Source organism: Paramisgurnus dabryanus, chromosome 9 (assembly GCF_030506205.2).
Source record: "Paramisgurnus dabryanus chromosome 9, PD_genome_1.1, whole genome shotgun sequence".
In the NCBI taxonomy this organism is placed as follows: Eukaryota; Metazoa; Chordata; class Actinopteri; order Cypriniformes; family Cobitidae; genus Paramisgurnus; species Paramisgurnus dabryanus.
This window is the reverse complement of record NC_133345.1, coordinates 3,802,015-3,813,296: the sequence shown is the minus strand read 5'-3', so window position 1 is coordinate 3,813,296 and position 11,282 is coordinate 3,802,015. Positions and strand designations below refer to the sequence as shown.

The window sequence follows — 11,282 nt, the reverse complement described above, 5'->3', positions numbered from 1 at the left end:
ATTGCATCTAGAATAATTACTTTTTAAAGGCTTACAATGAAAATGAAAACACCAAACCAAACAAGTGCTCTGAATTAAATTGGACCAACACGAACCAGATAGATAGAATTATAGTTTGCATATAAAATTACATATATTATTGTTTATAGTGTTATAGCAGAATAAAAAGCTTGTGTTAAAGGGACATTCCACTTTTTTTGAAAATATGCTAATGTTTCAGCTCCCCTGAGTTAAACATTTTATTCTTACCGAGAAAATATACTCTCAAACTGGCATAATAATCAGTGACTTTGCTGATGTAACATGGCTGCAGCAGGCGTAGTGATATTACACACTGCCCGAAAATAGTCCCCTTGGTTACCTTCAATGGCAGGGGACTATTTTCGGGCAGTGCGTATTATCACTACGCCTGCTGCAGCCATGTTACATCAGCAAAGTCACTGATTATTACGCCAGAATGAGAGTATAGGTCTAACCATATCTGCAAAGAAAATAGCAACTTTTAATTTCCGTCGGTCTTAGTACACAATGTAATTACAGAAGAGTCAAGTTTTAAATAGGAAAAATATTGAAACAGATCACGACCCACAGTTCTGCTCGCATGCGATTTGCGGATTAATATGCAAATTTAAATAGGGTGAAAGTTGATCATTTGCACGTGTTTCAAAGGCTTGCAAATGTTAACACTTAAGTGATTTTAAACAATTTAACCACAAAAAGGCGCTAAAATAAAAAAATTTCTGTACACACAGACGCACATGAATTTGAAAGTGTCCGGCCCAACTCCAATCAAACATGATTATCCCTACGCCCTTCAAAGATCAGACCTCTTGATGTATAAAATACATTTGGCGAATAAAGCACTGAAAAAGCACTGAAAAAACATGTGGAGCGACTGTTTATGCAGCATCTTCTTCCCGAAGCGCCGTTTGGAATTCGTCCTCCGTCCTAACCGGTTCAGGAACGTCAACTTTAGGGTTGAACCAAAAACCGGAAACTACTGTTTCTGTTCGGAACGAACCAATTAAGAAAAAATTCAGGTTCAAAGCCATGATGTAAACTTTATATTAAACAACAAAAGCATTTGTCTTGTAAACTGATTTAAAATGATCACGTGCTGACTGTCGCATGTCACATAGACGTCAGAGTGAAGTAAGATCTGCTTAACTCAGCGGTAAGTTTTATTTCTCAAATATCAATGGTTTGTGTTCTCTATCATTAAAAACGGTCAAGCAAACAGCACGCGCAGGGTTAATGCATATGCACGCGCGCATACATAGGCTATGTATGTCTGCTTGTTGTCAGTAACGATTACTTTTCACAAACACGCTCAAGCGCGGGATATGTGTGCTTGATTTTTCTCAAAAGTGACAGCCCTAATAAGAAGATCCTTTATAAAGACAGTACATTACGCGTATACAGACAGGAGCCATCTTAGAAAACAGTCTCGATAAGTCGAGCAACGAATGTCGTGCTATATACATTTGACACCCCTATAATCCCTCCCACTCTGAAGTGTTGCTAAACTCAATGGAAAAGCTAACCAAGCCAAAGTAAAGTGAGCTGACTCGACCTTACCTGTAGGGTACTATGCAATGGAAAAGCGCCAAAACCCCTTTAACCATAAAACAGGGTTAAAATGACGTGCTGTCTCTAACTACCCAGACAGCACACGTACGTCTGCCCGACGTCGGCTCAAGAGCGTACGTCGGCCTCCTTATCTGAAACATCTAATAAGTATCGGCCAGGCATCGGCCAAATCTTCAGTCAAGTCAACGGTATTTCCCGCTCATCAAGCTTGTCTGTTACGTCGGCTTTGGGTCGGATAACTATACCGGAGGCCGATGCCGCGCTTCTCTCTGTTGGTGCGTGTAGTTACTCCTCTTTGCAATGCAACCCACCAGAGCAAAGGCGACATCATGGGTGTATCAAGTATGTACAAGAACTAAGTAAATGATAATAAGTGAAGAAAAATGGAATCCGTTAAGTAAATGTAAATGTTTTAATGTAATATACATGTTGCGAATTCTTTATGGCTTATCTATTATTGTACGTAACTTATCTCGTTAATGTGTTGGGTTACGTGAAATGCGCAGTGCATAGTTTAAAGCATATACGTTTCTAGCGTAAGTGTGGTATTCTCTGTTACGAAAGTATACTAGCTGGAGTTTTCGTAGAGTTCGCAAGCTTTTCACTCGTGTGCAGCATCAGTGCAAGTTAAAGTTTATGACACAGTAAGTTCATATCATTATACTATGTTTAATGATTAATGTTTGTGTGCACCGTAACTATTTCTGGCATTACGCCAGTTTTGCAGCTGTTTCGTGATCTGTATAATTATCAGTGTAATCGCGCTAACACTTGCGTTAGCACGGGTGCTTATAACACTAATACCTGCAATATATGTTTAGTTCTTCTTATTATGGGCATAATCCTGTATTCTACAGTTTGTTATCTGTTGCTATAATAATGCTGCATAACGTGATTTATGCTATTATATTTCTTTCCGTAGTTTATATCCTTGCTTAGTGTATATATGAGAGTTCATGATGTTTCATTTGTAATACGGTTGAATCCGTATGTAGACAGGTTATTTTTTATGTCTTATTTGTTTATTACAGAAACTACCTCAGTTGAATACTGGCATGTGTACAAGGTTGAAACTTGCATAAATAAAAGCGAAATCTGATGACTCCTCCCTAATCAGAGTACTGAAGTGGTTAACAGCCTTTAAAACTAGCAATCAGTGGGGTAATTCTCAACAATAAAAGTAAAAATAAATAAAATGGCAGCGCTTTCTTTGCTTTTAATGACACACAGCTGCTAAGTTCCATTAATCCGAAGCAGGAGGGGGTAGTAATGTACATACGCTGGTTGCCAGCCGCCGTTAATACTCAAGTAAGTTAGAGAAAAGGCAGCTCGGGAAAGTGAGTACAAATAAGGGATTATTGGCTTGTTTTACACGTATCATTGTTTTGTGTTCCCCTCCTTCGTAAAAAAACAGACAATTCCACGTCAACTGGAACACGCAAAACCCCGGTATGAAGCATTGGCATGAGCATGCCAAACCAACAGATGGCGATATATTCCTTAACCCAGAGAAGCCACTCCAGTCTCGTCTTGCCATGAACAAGGAAAAAATGCGGGAGCTGACTTCGCAGACGTACGTGGTTCAGGTAAGTTTTCGACAAAAATCTTATATTTAAAGTCTTAAAAGTTAGTATAAGGCACTCCGTCTACTACAGCACAGCAAATAAAGTCATAACGTTTGTAGTACTAGCAGCGCTATTCAGATTTGATGCATTTTTGCTAAAATGTTTTATTTAATAGAGATTATAATTTCCATTATTTTTATCAATCTAAATACCTTTCACTTGTTCAGTATTGTGTTTTTGTTGCTATGTTAACGATGAACTTAATATAGGCAGATGGCCATTGCTTTTCTGAACAGCAGTTGGAAGTATTCTGAGGTAATTAAAATTTTAGGAAAAATATGAGGATGATTATATAATTGAGTTCAATAACATAGTAATTTTGGTTGTTTCATTTCATTGTGAGTGTTTGTTTGATGTTTAAATGATCAACATAATATGGTTAATTGTTCTGTCCCGTTTGTTAGAAAATTTTTTGCAAATATCTTGTCTGAGGTAAATTGTCATTTTAAACACATTTAGTGAGTGTGAATAATATGATTTTTGTCTCTATATATATATATGATGCTCTGGCAGTTTTAGTTACTGTATAAAGTGTATTATTATGATCTGTATGATAGTTTGAGTGCTTACAATGGCAGCAAATTTAAAACAAAACAAACAAAAGATGTTTACATTGACATTATTTAAGTTAGTTCAGATTTTTTGACAACCATTTTGTTATGCACAGTGCAATCTGATTTACGTTATTGTATATCAGATGTATGAAATGTACAGTGATTTTAATGAACAGGTGTTTCATATCATAGTCATTTGCCATACTGTGGATTTTAAACACATCAAGGGCTGGAAATGACTGAATAAATTTCTTGCCTTTTTCCTTAGCTAATATTTCCCTCATATATGTTTCCTCTCTTCTTGTGTGTTAACAGGTCATTGGCACTGTTGTGTAAGTATTTCACTGACAGACACCTCAAGACATTTTAGTGGGTGTAACTGGACATCATTTATGTTAATCTGTAATATTCAATTATTATGTTTTATGTCTTTGCAAAACAGATCACAACATCATTTGCTGTAAGTTGTTTTTAACCAGCTGTTACAAACATTTTTATTATTTGACTTTAACCCTAAGTGTTTTTGATCTTTACCATACTGTCATATTAGTTTTATTGGAGATAGGACATAGAGGTACTAAGCCATCTGTTTCTCTGTGCAGGGCATGTACATCTAGGATGTGATCAATCCAGATGAGATTCTCTCCAATGCCAGCAAACCGACAGTGGAAGACACGAGCCAGAACTTCTCCCACCACATTGCCTCAGGCTTTTGAGATACCGACTTATAACTGCTTCTCCCCCCTATGTTGGGATCACCGGGGCCTCCATCGCCCGGCATGTACACGCTACATTAGGTGTAGGTAAGACGCACACTCACTGCTTCCCTGGTGCTTGTGTTCTCAATGTTTCTGTGCAGGTGCCTGGGATAATGAAGACAATTTGGGTTGTCGTGTTACACGCCAGGTGAACAACATCAGAGTGCGGCAGTCAGAGATCCTAAAGAAGGACTCCATATGTTTAGTCGAGACAGTACGCCGTACATCTCTTACGACGAGGATATTTGTTTCAGGACCGCTTTCCCGATACTGACAAGGACATTTAAGGTTCAATGGACAACTTGCTTTCAATGAATGGTTAATGTCTGTAGCCCTTTTCACACACATATTATGGAAAAAATACAGAGTACACATCCGGGAGTTGTTCGGGATTATTTGATTTTGGTTAATTCATGCTGTCAATAGTTATCTAGATTTGTTTGTGCTTTCACACACATGCACTTGGTAGGTTTTTCGTAGTATCTGTAGTTTGCTTATCCGTGATTTCTCTCTCGAGAAACCACACGTGTATTTTTTTGTTTATGATAAGATCATAAAGGAGTGCGTTACACCAGTGCTTCCCAATCCTGGTCCTCGAGCACGCCCTCTCAAAAAGTTTTAGATGTCTCCTTATTTAACTCATCAGCTTGTTAGGGAGACATGTTTACCATTTTGGAAGGAGGCTGATAAGTTGAATCAGGTGTTTTAAATAAGTTTTTGGGAGGGGGTGCTCGAGGACCAGGATTGGGAAGCACTGTGTTACACGCTGTTTTGTTATGCTGGTGAATGTTCATAGCTGATAGTGACGAGCCCCCTGATTTCTTCTTCAGTCCAGTTTGCAGATTTTTCTCATTGTGAATGTTAATCTGCATTTAAATCTGCCATGTCAAAGGGGAAAAGGCTATATTTTTGTCGTGATGACACAATATTTATGTTGACTAATTATCGACGTTGAAATTGACACCGCCGATTCTATCCACCAAAAGCAACAGCTCTAAGTCTAGCATACACATAATTGCATTCACTAACCTTTGCCTCAGGTTATAAATAACTTAATAATCACAACCATCCACTACCTAAAAAGCTATGAACAGCAGTCATGCAAATTTTCTCAATTTGCTTTTCTATTTCTACTAGCAATTATGTGAGCTGCAGTCTGGATCCTGCCTCTGTCAGATGACCTTACACAAATGGAAAGATGACATCGACCCTTGCAAGGACTTCAGACGATCCCAGCACTGGACTACATACAGTGGTAATCATGTGCGTTTCATGTTTAACTTTGGATACTTTTGGAGATCATTTCATCTTCCCCTCGCTTAAATGTTTACATTAACAGAATTTTTTTACCAGGGGTGCCCAAACTTGTGCATGTCCCTGTACTGATATATACTATACAAATAATATAAGTTGAATTTACTTATTTGAAACGCATTATACTAAACACTACACTGCAATGTTGTTTTTAACGTTTGTGCATAATATATGATTTTTTGTCTTTTTCCTTCATTAGATTTTCAGTAGTCCGTGTCAAATTTTCTTTCAAGGTAAGATAGCTTTACATGTTTTTTATTGTGCTTTAGTGGTCACACAGGCCCTGTTTATGTTCTTAACCAGCATGAGTTTATTTATTGTGATATACACAAAACAAGATATTTTGATAAATGATGTTAAGTACACAGCTGCTCATTTACTTCAATAAAATGTCTTTTTCCTATTATGGAAGTCAATGGGTACCATCAACTGTATGATTGACATCATTTATCAGATTAAAGAATTTTTGGCAAGTTTATAACAACTTGAAGGTGAGTAAATGATACAATTATAATTTTTACGTAAACTTTTAGCTTTGAAGGATTATTTACTCAACCCCATGTTATCCAAGATGTTTGTCTTTCTTTCTTTAGCCAAACACAATCAGAGTTATATTAAATACTGTCCTGGCCAGTGGCGGCTCGTGACTGCTCTTCTAAGGGGTGCGAATTCAAAATAAGTGTTCAGAGTGTCATGTGTGTTGCTCGTGTCTTCAAAAATATGTGTTTGTTACATCATGTAAACCATGTGCATCACGTGTCTTGTCAAAAGAAGTGCCTGCTGCACACGCGTCAAAACCTTTTATGATAAAAGAGATGCTCACGTTCACAAAATACACGCAACACATTCACTTAACATTAAACTCTGATTACGCATGAGATAATGCAGGTATCTTTTATCATAAACCATTATGACGTGTGTGCAGCAGGCACTTATTTTGAAATGACACGTGATTCACATGCAATACGCCTAACACATATTTTAAAATGACGAACCACACACATGACGGGCTACATACATGTTGGGATGAGCTTCGCATTGCATTGTGCGCCCTCGGAAAATAAGTCATTGTCCGCCACTGGTCCTGGTTCTTCAATGCTTAAAGGAATAGTCTACTCATTTTCAATATTAAAATATGTTATTACCTTAACTAAGAACTGTTGAATCATCCCTCTATCATCTGTGTGTGTGCACGTAAGCGCTGGAACGCGCTGCGACGCTACGATAGCATTTAGCTTAGCCCCATTCATTCAATGCTGCCATTTAGAGATAAAGTTAGAAGTGACCAAACACATCAACGTTTTTCCTATTTAAGACGAGTAGTTATACGAGCAAGTTTGGTGGTACAAAATAAAACGTAGCGCTTTTCTAAGCGGATTTAAAAGAGGAACTATATTTTATGGCGGAACAGCACTTTTGGGAGTACTTCGACTCGCCTGAAAAGTCCGCTCCCCTTCTCACTCTCATAATGGGAGAGGGAGGGTGTTACTGCGCCAAGTCGAAGTACTCCCAAAAGTGCTATTACGCCATAAAATATAGTTACTCTTTTAAATCCGCTTAGAAAAGCGCTGTTTTATTTTGTACCACCAAACTTGCTCGTATAACTACTCGTCTTAAATAGGAAAAACGTTGATGTGTTTGGTCACTTCTAACTTTATCTCTAAATGGTACCATTGAATGAATGGGGCTAAGCTAAATGCTATCGTAGCGTCGCAGCGCGCTCCAGAGCTTACGTGCACACACACAGATGATAGAGGGATGATTCAACATTTCTTAGTTAAGGTAATAACATATTTTAATATTGAAAATGAGTAGACTATTCCTTTAATAATGGCATTGACTGGGCATCAATGTTTTGAAGTTCCAAAAGAGCATCCATCCATCATTAAAGTGATCCATATATAACCCAGTGGGTCTTCTGATGCAAAATGATAGGCTTGTGAGAAAAACTTTATATTTTAAGCTTTAAGCGAGTTACGATGTATATGTAATGTAAACAGACTACAACAACTCAATCGCATTGTTTCTCACGTGTCTCTACTGTGTTTCATCACAATTCATTTTACGACTAGTCATGAGATGCATAACATCCAATGCGATAACACGTGCCGCCATATTTAAATTGTCTTTTTAACTTTGTAAATGTCTTGTCTCTATCATAAAAAGCTATAAATATGAATAGTTTTTCTCACAAACGTATTGTTTCGCTTCGGAAGACATTTATTAATCCACTGGGTTACATATGGATTACTTTAATGATGGATGGATATACTTTTGAGCTTTGAAAAACATTGATCCCAGTCAATGACATCATAAAGCAAAAATATAAATACAATATATAAATGTAAAGAACCAGGAAATGATTTAATATAACTCTGATTGTGTTCTGTTAAAAAAGTAATAATCAGTCAATTTTCATTTTGGTGGGAGGAGTAATCCTTTAACTCATTTGAGTCATCAGACAGTCATCTTGTTGCTTTGACTGAATTCAGTTACAGATCAAAATCCCTGGTGGTAATTCAACACTGCTCAGTCTTATCTATTTAGGTACACTGATGATACTGAAGGTGTGTTAACATTAATAAAATAATAAAGTAATGCATAAAGTGATAATTGCACATTACTGATGATGTGTGCTGTTAACAAGCAGAAGGGTAAAGATAAACTAAAACAAAGACGTCAAAGCAACAAGATGACTTGGTTCAGACAACTCAACCCTTTTAAAATGTCTTTTATTTAACAGTGCATTTTATCCTTTATCTTAGACAAAGCAGACCATGTTATTTTCAATTAATACATTCTGGAACAAATCTGGGTCCACTTATCATTTCTACTTACAAATGAACATTTCTGTTCTGCTCCGTTTACAGTGTTTGGGTGAGATCTAGACCGAGGACTAAGGCGTATACTAGGACAGAACTAAGTGTTGTGGCCCACAGGTGAGACAAACTTTGCTACTTGGTATCTGTTAGACACGATACATTAAAGAAGGGCCCATTCATATTATACTTAAACTTGGTCCAGGACCATTTGATTTTTGGTTCATTCACACTGCCAATGATTTTCCGGAATCTGTGTTTATGCCGTAAAGACACATGATGTGTTTAAAGTCCTGCACTTGATAGGTTTTATCCACAGTGTCTGAAGGTTTGTTATTATTGGTTATTTCTCTCTGCAGAAGACTGCATTTTTGTTTATGATAAGACTATAATGGAATGCGTGATGCGCTGTTCTAGTATGCACATGAATTAACCCAATTTCAAAGTGGATTTTTGAAACTCCCTGAACTCTGTTCTAGTCCAGTTTGCAGACATTTCTCATTGTGAATGTAAATGTTCATTTAAACCCCCGTTTTAAAGAGCTGAATGGTATATCTTGTTGCTATGACGCACATGTATTTTGTTTAATATAAGCTCATGTGAGCACCTGATGCGCTAGAACTGTTATGCTGCTAAATGATCTCTGCTTCAGCGTGGATAGTGACAAGCTCCCTGATCTCTGCTTCAGTCCAGTTTGCCGACCTTTGTAAAACCCTTGTTTTAAAGAGCTGAACCATAACTTCAAAACTACGCCATTGTTTTTGCGTCTCATTCACAAAGAGGGCTTTCCAGGTATCTTACGGTAATGTTACTAGGTCCTCTTTCCTGGAACAATCCCAGAACATCTTTGCATTCACACAAATGCCTGTCTGCCAATTTTACGGATATTTTCTGGGACCAAAGTGCTGTCTGAATAAGGTTATACTTTACTCGATTACATGAACACTGATGCAAGCACTTGTTCAACACAGTTTGGTGGTAAGCAAGTGGGTGACTGTTATCTTTAGATATCTCTAACAATAAAATGTATAATTTTCAAGACATTTGCATTAATTCCTCCTATAGCACTCACTTTAAGTATAGCTGAGGATGCAAAGAAGAATTAACACTGTTAATAATGCACAGCCAGACACTCAGGAATGCAACAACACAGTAGACCAGATGTTTTATATGCTTACATAAAGTACTGTATGCTTTGTGGGTCCACTTTTTGATTATCTATCTAATATACACGATTGTTCATGTTTGCCATAGGCACCTAAATTTAAATATAAAAATGTGATCGTATGATTAATAATTTTTTGTTGGATGTTTCCATTTAGGTGATCCTAAAGCAACAAAGAGGAACCATGGAGAGGAAGAAGTGGTATCCAGATGTTTAAAAGGCGGTGTTCGGGACAGGAAACAAAGGCAACAAAGAGGAACCTCTAAGGTTTAAAGGCACTGCTTGCAGAGACGAGTGCAGAAAACTAGACAGAAGACCTGTCGAGAATGTTTTATGATTAAATGTTTTTGTTATGTACATGCACATTATTATTTACAATATATTTCTAAGATACATAAATATGTGACCTTGTACATGAAATCCAGGCTACTGTCTTAAAATCTAATGACATCTAAAGTTTGAATTTACTGATTTAACATTGAGTTCAGTCTTTGGCATGACCTTACTCAGTCAGTATTGAATATGTCAAGATTATATTTTCAGAGAATGTTTTCTGAATTGTGTAGGATGATTTTATGTAGAAAACAGTAAGTCACAAAGAAATACTTTGCTGGGTTTTCACAGGCCGTGTCCCATTTGTACAACATATGTGAATTATCTTGAGACTAAAACTTCTGAAATCCAAACTGTTATATTTTAGCATTTCAAATGCAGCCACCCTTTGCCTAGAATTTGAAATATATACCCTTGGGTTTTTTCAGTAATTTTTTGACATCTCACCCTGAGATATTTTTAAAGAAATTTCTATGTATTATGGGCTTGAATTACTTGTTTATTTTATAATTTTGTCCAAGTAATTTGAAAAAAGGTTTAAATTAAATTTTAGTTCTCAATTGAAATAAATTTATATGTTGAGACTATATTTTTGTCCACAAACGTAATTGAATCATATACTTTAAGAGTATATTATTTTGAAGGGTATAAGAAATATTTTAGTTAAGTGTAAGTAAAACGTTTACACAGTAGCATAGCAGTGTATAATAGTTACAGAATATGTAATTTATGTGTGACACATGTAAATATTCTGTTACTGATTTATCCAAGTTGTTTATGTGTTATATTTGTCAAATGAATAAATTTGCAACGGTTATTGACAGTGGTGTACTTGTTTTTAGTTATTATTGCAAAGAAGCACATTATTCTGCATAAGTGTGAATGAATAAAGGTTTAATTTAATAAATAAAAGCACGGTAAAGCCCGTGCAGAGCGGCTGTAATTGCATCGTTTAAACATCGGCCCGAGGGCATTTGCGACGAGATGCCGACATCTAGACGACATCTTCCCAATGAGCAAACGCTCCCTGAGCGACATCTTGCCGATGGAACTTTGAAAGTCGGCACAACGTCGGCCAGATGTATGTGTGCTGTCTGGGTACAATATAAAAACGTAAGATTTAC

At 36.8% G+C, this 11,282-nt stretch overlaps 1 long non-coding RNA gene across 2 annotated transcripts; it reads left to right on the top strand.

Moving 5' to 3' along the window:
* Positions 1 to 2,285: 2,285 nt before the first annotated feature.
* Positions 2,286 to 10,665, top strand: LOC141282546 (uncharacterized). 2 transcript variants are annotated; one of them, XR_012337288.1, is made up of 8 exons: positions 2,286 to 3,176; positions 4,085 to 4,101; positions 4,212 to 4,229; positions 4,372 to 4,815; positions 5,665 to 5,790; positions 6,041 to 6,074; positions 8,712 to 8,780; positions 9,983 to 10,665. It is a non-coding gene; the product is annotated as an uncharacterized lncRNA (long non-coding RNA). The 2 variants fall into 2 exon arrangements; XR_012337289.1 differs by having other exon boundaries at positions 2,287 to 3,176; positions 5,665 to 5,782.
* Positions 10,666 to 11,282: the final 617 nt, after the last annotated feature.